Source organism: Coregonus lavaretus (genome assembly GCF_964263955.1).
Source record: "Coregonus lavaretus genome assembly, chromosome: 8".
Lineage (NCBI taxonomy): Eukaryota > Metazoa > Chordata > Actinopteri > Salmoniformes > Salmonidae > Coregonus > Coregonus lavaretus.
Window position 1 is genome coordinate 50,844,633 of NC_139995.1, and position 15,379 is coordinate 50,860,011.

The 15,379-nt window shown below is 43.2% G+C and overlaps 1 pseudogene across 1 annotated transcript in view; it reads right to left on the minus strand.

Annotated features, from left to right (window-relative positions):
• LOC311133511 (plexin-B1-like) overlaps window positions 1-15,379 on the minus strand; it is a 147,738-nt pseudogene that overhangs the window by 4,504 nt on the left and 127,855 nt on the right. Inside the window, exons 29-34 of the transcript XR_014615395.1 lie at window positions 13,300-13,403; window positions 12,929-13,013; window positions 12,495-12,661; window positions 11,832-11,992; window positions 11,315-11,462; window positions 10,952-11,092 (exon numbers count right to left, since the gene is read on the minus strand). The product of XR_014615395.1 is annotated as a plexin-B1-like (transcript). The remainder of the gene's footprint in view (window positions 1-10,951; window positions 11,093-11,314; window positions 11,463-11,831; window positions 11,993-12,494; window positions 12,662-12,928; window positions 13,014-13,299; window positions 13,404-15,379) is intronic.

Genomic DNA, 15,379 nt, shown 5'->3' on the forward strand with positions numbered 1-15,379 from the left:
AGATGGTCATTGGCAAACTTCAGACGGGCCTGGACATGCGCTGGCTTGAGCAGGGGGACCTTGCGTGCGCTGCAGGATTTTAATCCATGACGGCGTGGTGTGTTACTAATGGTTTTCTTTGAGACTGTGGTCCCAGCTCTCTTCAGGTCATTGACCAGGTCCTGCCGTGTAGTTCTGGGCTGATCCCTCACTTTCCTCATGATCATTGATGCCCCATGAGGTGAGATCTTGCATGGAGCCCCAGACCGAAGGTGATTGACCGTCATCTTGAACTTCTTCCATTTTCTAATAATTGCGCCAACAGTTGTTGCCTTCTCACCAAGCTGCTTGCCTATTGTCTTGTAGCCCATCCCAGCCTTGTGCAGGTCTACAATTTTATCCCTGATGTCCTTACACAGCTCTCTGGTCTTGGCCATTGTGGAGAGGTTGGAGTCTGTTTGATTGAGTGTGTGGACAGGTGTCTTTTATACAGGTAACAAGTTCAAACAGGTGCAGTTAATACAGGTATTGAGTGGAGAACAGGAGGGCTTCTTGAAGAAAAACTACAGGTCTGTGAGAGCCGGAATTCTTACTGGTTGGTAGGTGATCAAATACTTCTGTCATGCAATAAAATGCAAATTAATTACTTCAAAATCATACAATGTGATTTTCTGGATTTTTGTTTTAAATTCCGTCTCTCACAGGTGAAGTGTACCTATGATCAAAATTACAGACCTCTACATGCTTTGTAAGTAGGAAAACCTGCAAAATCGGCAGTGTATCAAATACTTGTTCTCCCCACTGTATAAGAAGCGGCATATCTGTTCTATGTGCGCTATTTCTATGCTTCCCGTTCTTAAGATTGTTTTTTCAAACAGCTGAAAATAAAATATTTTTGGTAATGGAAAATATATTTCACAGCTGTTAAAATAGTACAATGATTCTATACACTATACTTGCTTGTTTTGTGAAATAAACTGAAATTAGGCAAACTATTGGAATTTTAGCAACGAGGAAATGGCAGAGCGATTTCTGCATATTGCACCTTTAACAATAGGACAAAGAACCAGGGGTTGGAACCAAAATTATTTTCCAATTGTCCCGTTCTGAATAGAACCATTTTTTTTTTCGTTACGTTCCACTGTTCCGACCTGCAAAATAAAGTTCTGAAACGGTACGAACCCCCCAAAAAGTACCGGTTTATATAGTTCCTTTCTGTTCCTTTTTAAACCTCCAAATCGTAATAAAAAAACAACATTTAGCTCGATATTAAATTACTTCAATCATCAGTGAGGATAGAGCAGCTTGCTATGGAACGGGCAAGCAATAGCCTAGTTCTTTACAGTGCCTTCAAAAAGTACTGTATTCATACCCCTTGATTTATTCCACATTTTGTTGTTACAGCCTAAATTCATTTTTTTTTCACCCATCTACACACAATACCCCATAATGACAAAGTGAAAACATGTTTTTAGACATTTTTGAAAATGTATTGAAAATGAAATACAGAAAGCTCATTTACATAAGTATTCACACCCCTTTGCTATGACACTCCAAATTGAGCTCAGGTTCATCCAATTTCCTTTGATCATCCTTGAGCTGTCACTACAACTTGATTGGATTCCACCTGTGGCCAATGTCTATATAAGGTCCAACAGCTGACAGTGCATGTCAGAGCATAAACTATACCATGAAGTCCAAGGAACTGTCCGTAGATCTCCGAGATAGAATTGTGATGAGGCATATATCTGGGGAAGGGCATAAAACAATTTCTAGAGTGTTGAACGTTTCCAAGAGCACAGTGGTCTCCATCATTGGGAAATGGACAAAATATGGAACTACCCACTTGGCTGTCCAATCAAACTGAGCAACCGGGCAAGAAGGACCTTGGTCAGGGAGGTGACCAAGAACACAATGACCACTGACAGAACTACAGAGTTCCTTGGCTGAGCTGGGAGAACCTGCCAGAAGGACAATAGACTCTTCAGCACTTCACCAATCTGGGCATTATGGGAGAGTGGCCAGACGGAAGACACATGACGGCATGCCTGGAGTTTGCAAAAAGGCACGTGAAAGACTGAAATCATAAGGCATAAGATTCTGTGGTCTGATGAGACAAAAATGGAACTCGCTGGCCTGAATGAAAAAGCACTATGTCTGGAGAAAAGCAGGCACAGCTCATCACCCGTCTAACACTATCCCAACCGTGAAGCATGGTAGGTGGCAGCATCTTGCTATGGGGATGCTTTTCAGCGGCAGGGACTGGGAGACTGGTAAGGATAGAGGAAACAATGAATGGAGCCAAATACAGGCAAATCCTTGATGAGAACCTGCTTCAGAGTGCAAACGACCTTAGACTGGGGCGAATATTTATGTTCCAACAGGAATGGTGGAATGGCTTCAGAACAAGAATGTGAAAGTCCTTGAGTGGCCCAGCCAAAGCCCAGACTTGAATCCCATTGAAAATCTGTAGAAAGACTTGAAGGGAGCGGCGGTGAACAGCAATCTATCTAACTTAAGAGCTTGAAAAAAATTGCAAGGAAGAATGGGAGAAAATTCCCAAATCCAGATGTGCAAAGCTGATACAGACATACCCAAGACGCCTCAAAGCTGTAATCGCCACCAAAGGTTCTTCTACAAAAAGTATTGACTCAGGGGTGTGAATACTGCAAAAATACTGCAAAAATTCTAAAAACATGTTTTCATTTTGTCATTATGGGGTATTGTGTGTAGATGGGTGAGAAAAAATATACAGTAGCAGTCAAAAGTTTGGACACACCTACTCATTCAAGGGTTTTTCTTTATTTTTACTATTTTCTACATTGTATAACAATAGTGAAGACATCAAAACAATGAAATAACACATATGGAATCATGTAGTAACCAAAAAAGCATTAAACAAATCAAAATGTATTTTATAATTTGAGATTCTTCAAATAGCCACCCTTTGCTTTGTACACTCTTGGCATTCTCTCAACCAGCTTCACCTGGAGTTCTCACATATGCTTAGCACTTGTTGGCTGCTTTTCCTTCACACTGCCATCCGACTCATCCCAAACCCTCTCAATTGGGTTGAGGTCGGGGGATTGTGGAGGCCAGGTCATCTGATGCAGCACTCCATCACTCTCCTTCTTGGTAAAATAGCCCTTACACCGCCTGTTGAAAAACAAATGATAGTCCCACTAAGCCCAAACCAGATGGGATGGCGTATCGCTGCAGAATGCTGTGGTAGCCATGCTGGTTAATTGTGCCTTGAATTCTAAATAAATCACAGACAGTGTCACCAGCAAAGCACCCCCACACCATAACACCTCCTCCTCCATGCTTTACGGTGGGAACTACACATGCGGAGATCATCTGTTCACCCACAATGCGTCTCACAAAGACACAGCGGTTGGAAACAAAAATTTCAAATTTGGACAGATTTCCACCGGTCTAATGTCCATTGCTCGTGTTTCTTGGCCGAAGCAGGTCTCTTATTATTATTGGTGCCCTTTAGTAGTGGTTTCTTTGCAGCAATTCGACCATAAAGGTCTGATTCACACAGTCCCCTCTGACCAGTTGATGTTGAGATGTGTCTGTGACTTGAACTCTGTGAAGCATTTATTTGGGCTGCAATTTCTGAGGCTGATAACTCTAATGAACTTATCCTCTGCAGCAGAGGTAACTCTGGGTCTTCCATTCCTGTGGTGGTCCTCATGAGAGCCAGTTTCATCATTGCACTTGATGATTTTTGTGACTGCACTTGAAGAAACTTTCAAAAAGTTCTTGAAATTTTCCGTATTGACTGACCTTCATGTCTTAAAGTAATGATGGACTGTCGTTTCTCTTTGCTTATTTGAGCTGTTCTTGCCATAATATGGACTTGGTCTTTTTCCAAATAGGGCTATCTTCTGTATACCCCCCTCCCTTGTCACACCACAACTGATTGGCTCAAACGCATTAAGAAGAAAGAAATTCCACAAATTCACTTTTAAGAAGGCACACCTGTTAATTGAAATGCATTCCAGGTGACTACCTCATGAAGCTGGTTGAGAGAATGCCAAGAGTGTGCAAAGCTGTCATCAAGGCAAAGGGTGGCTATTTGAAGAATCTCAAATATAAAATATATTTTGATTTGTTGAACACTTTTTTGGTTACTACATGATTCCATATGTGTTATTTCATAGTTTTGATGTCTTCACTATTCTACAATGTAAAAAATAGTACAAATAAAGAAAAACCCTTGAATGTCCAAACTTTTGACTGGTAGTGTACAGTGAGGGAAAAAAGTATTTGATCCCCTGCTGACTTTGTACGTTTGCCCACTGACAAAGACATGATCAATCTATAATTTTAATGGTAGGTTTATTTGAACAGTGAGAGACAGAATAACAACAAAAAAATCCAGAAAAACGCATGTCAAAAATGTTATAAATTGATTTGCATTTTAATGAGGGAAATAAGTATTTGACCCCTCTGCAAAACATGACTTAGTACTTGGTGGCAAAACCCTTGTTGGCAATCACAGAGTTCAGACGTTTCTTGTAGTTGGCCACCAGGTTTGCACACATCTCATGAGGGATTTTGTCCCACTCCTCTTTGCAGATCTTCTCCAAGTCTTTAAGGTTTCGAGGCTGACGTTTGGCAACTCAAACCTTCAGCTCCCTCCACAGATTTTCTTTGGGATTAAGGTCTGGAGATTAAGGTCTGGGTGCTTCTTCTTGAGCCACTCCTTTGTTGCCTTGGCCGTGTGTTTTGGGTCATTGTCATGCTGGAATACCCATCCACGACCCATTTTCCTGCCAAGATTTGACGGTACATGGCCCCGTCCATCGTCCCTTTGATGCAGTAAAGTTGTCCTGTCCCCTTAGCAGAAAAACACCCCCAAAGCATTATGTTTCCACCTCCATGTTTGACAGTGGGAATGGTGTTCTTGGGGTCATAGGCAGCATTCCTCCTCCTGCAAACACGGCGAGTTGAGTTGATGCCAAAGAGCTCGATTTTGGTCTCACCTGACCACATCACTTTCACCCAGTTCTCCTCTGAATCATTCAGATGTTCAAATGGCAAAATTCAGACAGGCATGTATATGTGCTTTCTTGAGCAGGGGGACCTTGCGGGCACTGCAGGATTTCAATCCTTCACGGCGTAGTGTGTTACCAATTGTTTTCTTGGTGACTATGGTCCCAGCTGCCTTGAGATCATTGACAAGATCCTCCCGTGTAGTTCTGGGCTGATTCCTCACCGTTCTCATGATCATTGCAACTCCACGAGGTGAGATCTTACATGGAGCCCCAGGCCGAGGGAGATTGACAGTTATTTTGTGTTTCTTCCATTTGCGAATAATCGCACCAACTGTTGTCACCTTCTCACCAAGCTGCTTGGTGATGGTCTTGTAGCCCATTCTAGCCTTGTGTAGGTCTACAATCTTGTCCCTGACATCCTTGGAGAGCTCTTTGGTCTTGGCCATGGTGGAGAGTTTGGAATCTGATTGATTGATTGATTGCTTCTGTGGACAGGTGTCTTTTATACAGGTAACAAACTGAGATTAGGAGCACTCCCTTTAAGAGTGTGCTCCTAATCTCAGCTCGTTACCTGTATAAAAGACACCTGGGAGCCAGAAATCTTTCTGATTGAGAGGGGGTCAAATACTTATTTCCCTCATTAAAATGCAAATCAATTTATAACATTTTTGACATGTGTTTTTCTGGATTTTGTTGTTGTTATTCTGTCTCTCACTGTTCAAATAAACCTATCATTAAAATTATAGACTGATCATTTCTTTGTCAGTGGGCAAACATACAAAATCAGCAGGGGATCAAATACTTTTTTCCCTCACTGTATATTGAATGTCTTTGAACTTCTGAGAGTTGGCTTAACGTTGGACCAGAGCTAACTAACAAGAATTAAAAACATGTCTTACCTTTTTGTAGTTAATTAACCCAATGTGAAATGTGATAACTATAGTATCCTTAACTATCATTGAAGAAGTTAATCCATTTAAAAATCAATCCCTAATTTCTGAATCACAGTTGTAACGTCAGTAGGCTACAGTAGACTACGCTTCAGAGGGGGAGGGGCAGGTTGCCTACTTTATTTTATTTTATTTCACCTTTATTTAACCAGGTAAGCCAGTTGAGAACAAGTTCTCATTTACAACTGCGACATGGCCAAGATAAAGCATAGTAGTGCGATAAAAACAACAACACAGAGTTACATATGGGGTAAAAAACATGAAGTCAAAAAATACAACAGAAAATATATATACAGTGTGTGCAAATGTAGCAAGTTATGGAGGTAAGGCAATAAATAGGCTATAGTGCAAAATAATTACAATTAGTATTAACACTGGAATGCTAGATGTGCAAGAGATTATGTGCAAATAGAGATACTGGGGTGCAAAAGAGCAAAATAAATAACAATATAGGGATGAGGTAGTTGGGTGGGCTAATTTCAGATGGGCTGTGTACAGGTGCAGTGATCGGTAAGGTGCTCTGACAACTGATGCTTAAAGTTAGTGAGGGAGATAAGAGTCTCCAGCTTCAGAGATTTTTGCAATTCGTTCCAGTCATTGGCAGCAGAGAACTGGAAGGAATGGCGGCCAAAGGAGGTGTTGGCTTTGGGAATGACCAGTGAGATATACCTGCTGGAGCGCAGACTACGGGTGGGTGCTGCTATGGTGACCAATGAGCTAAGATAAGGCGGGGATTTGCCTAGCAGTAATTTATAGATGGCCTGGAGCCAGTGGGTTTGACGACAAACATGTAGTGAGGACCAGCCAACAAGAGCGTACAGGTCACAGTGGTGGGTAGTGTATGGGGCTTTGGAGACAAAACGGATGGCACTGTGATAGACTACATCCAATTTGCTGAGTAGAGTGTTGGAGGCTATTTTGTAAATGACATCGCCGAAGTCAAGGATCGGTAGGATAGTCCGTTTTACGAGGGCATGTTTGGCAGCATGAGTGAAGGAGGCTTTGTTGCGAAATAGGAAGCCGATTCTAGATTTAACTTTGGATTGGAGATTCTTAATGTGAGTCTGGAAGGAGAGTTTACAGTCTAACCAGACACCTAGGTATTTGTAGTTATCCACATACTCTAGGTCAGACCCGTCGAGAGTGGTGATTCTAGTCGGGTGGGCGGGTGCCAGCAGCGTTCGATTAAAGAGCATGCATTTAGTTTTACTAGTGTTTAAGAGCAGTTGGAGGCTATTGAAGGAGTGTTGTATGGCATTGAAGCTCGTTTGGAGGTTTGTTAACACAGTGTCCAATGAAGGGCCAGATGTATACAAAATGGTGTCGTCTGCGTAGAGGTGGATCTGAGAGTCACCAGCAGCAAGAGCGACATCATTGATATACACGGAGAAAAGAGTCGGCCCAAGAATTGAACCCTGTGGCACCCCCATAGAGACTGCCATAGGTCCAGACAACAGGCCCTCCGATTTGACACACTGAACTCTATCTGAGAAGTAGTTGGTGAACCAGGCGAGGCAGTCATTTGAGAAACCAAGGCTATTTAGTCTGCCAATAAGAATGCGGTGGTTGACAGAGTCGAAAGCCTTGGCCAGGTCGATGAAGACGGCTGCACAGTACTGTCTATTATCGATCGCGGTTATAATATCGTTTAGGACCTTGAGCGTGGCTGAAGTGCACCCATGACCAGCTCGGAAACCGGATTGCATAGCGGAGAAGGTACGGTGGGATTCGAAATGGTCGGTGATCTGTTTGTTAACTTGGCTTTCAAATACTTTCGAAAGGCAGGGCAGGATGGATATAGGTCTGTAACAGTTTGGATCTAGAGTGTCACCCCCTTTGAAGAGGGGGATGACCGCGGCAGCTTTCCAATCTCTGGGGATCTCAGACGTTACGAAAGAGAGGTTGAACAGACTAGTAATAGGGGTTGCGACAATTTCGGCAGCTAGTTTTAGAAAGAAAGGGTCCAGATTGTCTAGCCCAGCTGATTTGTAGGGGTCCAGATTTTGCAGCTCTTTCAGAACATCAGCTGTCTGAATTTGTGTGAAGGAGAAGCGGGGGGGGGGCATGGGCAAGTTGCAGCGGAGGGTGCAGAGTTGGTGGCCGGGGTAGTGGTAGCCAGGTGGAAAGCATGGCCAGCCGTAGCAAAATGCTTGTTGAAATTCTCGATTATTGTAGATTTATCGGTGGTGATAGTGTTTCCTAGCCTCAGTGCAGTGGGCAGCTGGGAGGAAGTGCTCTTATTCTCCATGGACTTTACAGTGTCCCAAAACTTTTTGGAGTTAGTGCTACAGGATGCAAATTTCTGTTTGAAAAAGTTAGCCTTTGCTTTCCTGACTGCTTGTGTATATTGGTTCCTAACTTCCCTGAAAAGTTGCATATCGCGGGGGCTATTTGATGCTAATGATCATGAGGAAGGTGAGGGATCAGCCCAGAACTACACGGCAGGACCTGGTCAATGACCTGAAGAGAGCTGGGACCACAGTCTCAAAGAAAACCATTAGTAACACACTAACCCATCATGGATTAAAATCCTGAAGCGCACGCAACGTCCCCCTGCTCAAGCCAGCGCATGTCCAGGCCCGCCTACACACTCACACACACACACACTGGCAAAGACTTCCAGCTGGCCGGCAGACACTGGAATACGTTTCTGTGTGACATAGTGAGGACTTTGCATAGGCGCTTTGTTGCGTTTTTTGTGGGACAGAAAAAAATGGCCGGAACGTAAAACAACGTTATTAACCGGTTCCAATGCTTTTAAAATAACGGTTCTGTTCCGGAACAGTACAGATCACTTTCGTTCCCGGTTCTGTTCCCTGTACTGGATCCAACCCCTTCAAAGAACCGAATCAAGGAATAGTAAACTCCCATAAAAAATATATATATACAGTGGGGAGAACAAGTATTTGATACACTGCCGATTTTGCAGGTTTTCCTACTTACAAAGCACGTAGAGGTCTGTAATTTTTATCATAGGTACACTTCAACTGTGAGAGACGGATTTTAAAACAAAAATCCAGAAAATCACATTGTATGATTTTTAAGTAATTAATTTGCATTTTATTGCATGACATAAGTATTTGATCACCTACCAACCAGTAATAATTCTGGCTCTCACAGACCTGTTAGTTTTTCTTCAAGAAGCCCTCCTGTTCTCCACTCATTACCTGTATTAACTGCACCTGTTTGAACTTGTTACCTGTATAAAAGACACCTGTCCACACACTCAATCAAACAGACTCCAACCTCTCCACAATGGCCAAGACCAGAGAGCTGTGTAAAGACATCACAGATAAAATTGTAGTCCTGCACAAGGCTGGGATAGGCTACAGGACAATAGGCAAGCAGCTTGGTGAGAAGGCAACAACTGTTGGCGCAATTATTAGAAAATGGAAGAAGTTCAAGATGACGGTCAATCACCCTCGGTCTGGGGCTCCATGCAAGATCTCACCTCGTGTGGTATCAATGATCATGAGGAAGGTGAGGGATCAGCCCAGAACTACACGGCAGGACCTGGTCAATGACCTGAAGAGAGCTGGGACCACAGTCTCAAAGAAAACCATTAGTAACACACTAACCCATCATGGATTAAAATCCTGAGGCGCACGCAACGTCCCCCTGCTCAAGCCAGCGCATGTCCAGGCCCGTCTGGAGTTTGCCAATGACCATCTGGATGATCCAGAGGAGGAATGGGAGAAGGTAATGTGGTCTGATGAGACAAAAATAGAGCACTCGCCATGTTTGGAGGAAGAAGAAGGATGAGTACAACCCCAAGAACACAGTCAGAGCAACTAAGGAGTGTCTCCGTAAGAAGCATCTCAAGGTCCTGGAGTGGCCTAGCCAGTCTCCAGACCTGAACCCAATAGAAAATCTTTGAAGGGAGCTGAAAGTCCGTATTGCCCAGCGACAGCCCCGAAACCTGAAGGATCTGGAGAAGGTCTGTATGGAGGAGTGGGCCAAAATCCCTGCTGCAGTGTGTGCAAACCTGGTCAGGTCCTACAGGAAACGTATGATCTCTGTAATTGCAAACAAAGGTTTCTGTACCAAATATTAATTTCTGCTTTTCTGATGTATCAAATACTTATGTCATGCAATAAAATGCAAATGAATTACTTAAAAATCATACAATGTGATTTTCTGGATTTTTGTTTTAGATTCCGTCTCTCACAGTTGAAGTGTACCTATGATAAAAAATTACAGACCTCTACATGCTTTGTAAGTAGGAAAACCTGCAAAATCGGCAGTGTATCAAATACTTGTTCTCCCCACTGTATATACAGGTGCAGCTCAATAAATTAGAATATTGTGGAAAAGTTAAGTAATTTCAATAATTCAATTGACAAAGTGATTAATTACACAACAAGTGAAATAGTTCAAGCCTGTATTTGTTTTAATCTTGATGATTACGGCTTACAGCTCATGAAAACCCCAAAATCAGTATCTCAGAAAATTAGAATATGACATAAGACCAGTGAAAAAAAGAAATGTAATACAGACATGTCGGCCTTCTGAAAAGTATGTTCTTGTCTTCTGCACAACTGTCAAGTCAGCAGTCTTCCCATGATTGTGAAGCCTACTGAACTGGACTGAGAGACCATTTAAAGGCTCAGGAAACCTTTGCAGGTGTTTTGAGTTAGTTAGCTGATTAGAGTGTGACACCTTGAGTCTACAATATTAAACTTTTACACAATATTAAAATTTTCTGAGATACTGAATTTGGGGTTTTCATGAGCTGTAAGCCGTAATCATCAAGATAAAACAAATACAGCCTTGAACTATTTCGCTTTTTGTGTAATTAATCCACGATATGACTTTGTCAATTGAATTATTGAAATTACTTAACTTTTCCACAATATTCTAATTTATATATATTCATCAAAAAATGGTGCAGAAAATGTCAAGTTTAAGGTAGAGCACTTTTAGAACAGTGCAAAAACTGTGACGATGATGCGTTTGGCAAAAATAGCTTGAGTGAACAGTGTTTACTGAATGAATAAACTGAAGTAAAAGACCAACCCTGGATAGTTCTGCTAGAGCGGAGTTCATCTCCTGGTCACTGGCAGAGATGGTCTGTCTGATGTCAGCGTAGTACCGTACCACCATCTGCTTGTAACGGGGGATGTCTCGGGCATACAGCAGTTTGTTTATTGGTGAATCCTAGAGAGACAGAGAAAGGGAGGGAGAGAGAGAGAGAGAGATTACCAGTTATAAAGAATCACCTCCACCTTCCACCGTCTCCCATGGCCCAGTCAACATCTCCCCTACGCGCATGCACAACCCCAGAGGGGATGGGTTAAATGCAGAAGACACATTTCAGTTGAATGCCTTCAGTTGTGCAACTGACTAGGTATCCCCATTCCTTTCCCTCCTCTCACTCACTCTGCCCAGTTTATGCTCTGAGGTGGTGCAGGAGTCCATGAAGGTCTGGGAGATGACCGTCAACACGGCGTCCACGTGGTCCGAGGGCTGGACGTCAAAGATAAACTGGGGGTTCTTTACAATGTTGATCCAGAACCTCAGGGGCAAACTGGACGGAGGGAACGAGGGAGGGAACGAGGGAGGGAGGGAACGAGGGAGGGAGGGAACGAGAGAGGGAAAGAGGGAACGAGAGAGGGAACGAGGGAGGAAAACAGCGTTACATGTATGGATAAGAACTGTTATTGTTATGTTCACATGTTACATATCATATCACCCAACCACATAATAATGTAAACACACACACACACGTATGCAAGGACACACACGTGGATGGTCTCAAGAGTCTGTGTGTGTGAGTGTGTACCTGTTGGTCTTCCAGATGTGGATGGAATCAGGATGTGTGTGCGCGCGCGGCCGTCTATCCACGTACATGCGCGTGCGTGTGTGTGTGTGTGCTTCTGCATCGGTATGTATGTACCTGTTGGTCTTCCAGATATGGATGGTCTCGGGGTCGGTGATGGCGTGGTGCTGCGCCTGGTCATCCAGCAGGTCAAAGAAGTACTTGACAGCCAGTGGAACGGGACGACTGGTGGACAGGATCACCGTGAACAGGTCATCCACAAACTTCTGCAGAGTGCCCTGTGGAGGGAGGGAGGGAGGGAGATTGGGAAAGGTTAGGGTTTTTGCGCAATTTTGAAAGTGAATGTGGGAGTGTCTGTGTGTAATAATAATTCATTATAATTTGGGGGGTGATTATGTTTGTCCTGTTACACACTTGTGGAAATGTAATGGAAATGTGTTTCTTGCATATCCCAACTCCCCCTGAGACACCCGCTGGGAGTGGGGTCACGGCCACGGTCACCATTGTCCAGCGCCCCTGGAGAAACTGGGGTTAAGTGCCTTGCTCAGGGCACAGCTACAGATGTTTCACCTTGTCGGCTCTGGGATTTGAACCAGTGACCTATCAGTTACTGGCCCACAGGTCTAACCTCCAGGCTATCTGCCGTGTGTGTGTGTGTGTGTACGTCTACAGTATCTGCCGTGTGTGTGTGTGTATGTATGTGTGTGTGTGTGTGTGTGTGTGTACGTCTACAGTATCTGCCGGGCGTGTGTGTGTGTCATGTGTGCATCCAGTATCTACCTTCATAGAGAGCAGTCGTGTGAGGTAGATCTCTGGTATAGCCTTGGCCCTCTCCCTCTCCCGCACACTGCCCCGGCGGTGCTTGGGTAGCTCAGGCTCCTCGCCGGCCTTGACCAGGTGCCACAGCCTCACCCCGCCCTCGTCTGCATCCTCCAGCATGGGCGTCTCTGAACAGGGGGAGGACGACAGAAGAAAGGAAAACGGTTGAGAAAGAAAGAGAGTTAGCAAAAAAAAGGGCCATTTCAAATGTTATATAGTTATTTGTACATATTTCACAAAAGTTAACATTTGAGTCAACGTTTCAGCCTAGTGGACTTTCTCAAGATGAGATGCATCCATACTTATTCTACAAAAACTTAGTGGAAGTGGTCACTGTAGTGGAACAACAAGACATTTCTCAGAGAGTGTGGAACTAAAATGCAAGTGGAACTCACTTTCCCCTGCCACGTAGTCGTGGTTGTCGTGGTGAATGTGTTTGCTGTGGCGCGGGACCAAAGCCACTGTCGCTCCATCTGGAACCTGAAACACAACAACAACAGTGTTATAAATCTCTCATGAATACGATATAGATGCACTATGAAGGCTTATGAATGCCCTATGAAGGTTTATGAATGCTTTATGATTGCACCATGAAGGCTTATGAATGCTTTGTGAATGCTTATGAAGGGTTAATGAAGGCTTAGAAACATGAATTTGATCAAAATTGTAAGACCATTATGAATGCTTTATGAAGGCTTTATGAATGCTTTACAGAGTGTTATAAACTCTTTATAAAGCTTTATGACGGCTCGATGTGGGTGCAGACCTTGTAGTGTTGGAGTGTGTTGAGGCGTTTCCAGTTGCCCTGGACAATAGACGTCAGGTCTTCATCAGACAGGATCAGATGACCTGCTACACCGGACCTCCACTCTGAAACACAAATGCAGTATGTTAGACAGGCCTATAGACAGAATGAAATAGAACACCATTATAATACACTATAGGCTCAGTCACTAGCAAGTAACATTATTCATCAGATCCAGCGTGTGTGAGAGAGAGAGCAAGTGAGGGAGGGGGAGGGGGAGGGCCCATCTTCCCAGAGGTGCAACCAGGTTACTATTATTTGAGTCTCAAGTCACAAGGTCAGAGTCTCAAGTCACAAGGTCAGAGTCTCAAGTCACAAGGTCAGAGTCTCAAGTCACAAGGTCAGAGTCTCAAGTCACAAGGTCAGAGTCTCAAGGTCAGAGTCTCAAGTCACAAGGTCAGAGTCTCAAGTCACAAGGTCAGAGTCTCAAGTCACAAGGTCAGAGTCTCAAGTCACAAGGTCAGAGTCTCAAGGTCAGAGTCTCAAGTCACAAGGTCAGAGTCTCAAGTTGAGTCCCAAGTAGAACGGGTCAAGACTCGAGTCAAGTCCAAGTCGTGCATTCTAAGAACAAGTCAAGTCAAGTCACAAGTCAAGTAAAAAACAAAATCTATACATGCAATGACTTGTTCAACTACAAATCTTTTTCTATTTATTGAGGCTACCAGACAGCCTTTTCATTATTTTGTCTAATCTAATTGTAAAATAGGGACCTTGTAGCAGTCTTAAGGGCATTAAAACAGCAGAAGGCAAGGCAGGTTGATGTGCTCAGAGTGTAGATTTATTTACAGGTCTTGGTGATCCAATGGTGAAAGCACCATATCATACAAAATATACAAGTAGATTTACCAAATATACACGGGCAATAGCCCAAAAGAAATATCCTCTGTATCAGGCTTAACCTGTCCTATTTCAACGGACACAGGTAGAGGGAAAGACTGTACAGCCTCCCCTTGAGAAACCAAATGGACTCTGTCTAACAGGAGCTCAAACAGGTAGACCTGCATAATATAACCACTTGGCCCCCAGGACCAGACAATTACGCAATTGGCAAATGCAACCAATAAACTGGTTCTGCAATGCAAAAGGCAATTTCCACATCAATTTTTACATTAGTAAAAGTAATCAGACGTAATTATTTTTAATGATATTTCAACACCATGCATACATGGAACAATAATTTTCTCTTATTGAACGTTCTCACTCCAAAGCTGAGGCACGCAGGCTCCTATTACGCAATGACAGAGACATAGGACACAAACACACGGAACTCCGACATAACCTGGGAACAAAGGAAACCATACATTTAATTAAATAAACAAAACTTCTACCTCATGAGTCTTGCGAACGTTCATGTGCACTATAAACATCGCGCCCACTCAGAGCAGGGTAAGAAACGGTTGGCTAAATTAAAATGTATCGTAGGCCTATCAAACATGAAACAGAAATGTCTACCTGTTGCAATAGGTAGGGAGATGGAATGATGAAACGCTAGCAATTATTTTAGTATGAAATGGAATATAGATTTACCACATAGCATTTAGCAAAAGAAAACATTTCAACAAGAGAAAAAAGGCGCTCTCCACTGGTGGGAGTTTGGAGAGCGTCTTCACACAGTAGGCTAATGATTCATTTTAACACATTCCAAATGCAAGCTTCATAAATAAATTATAAATTTCTAGTAATTATTACATACCTAAAGACCTTTAAGGCCTATGCGAGTAATTGATGCCCCATTGCTGGTGAGCTTACAAAGTAAACAGTTAATATTATTGATCACCAAATCATTTTTGGAGCTGCATATTTATTTATTATGGCAATCCTTTCCCCCTACAATTTGAAGTTTGAGCTTTACCCGATCCTATAGCTGTACGGCAAATCAGAAATCTGTTCGCTAGCTCACCCGACCTGTGTTGATTGACAGTTTGCTGGTCCATTCAGAGTGCCGAGTGTGCGCTTCACTAACCAATCTGCTGCAACTTGCATGTTTGTTTTTTTAACAAGGGCGATGCTGTGGCTCCTGTATCTGGCTGCATGTAGAGTA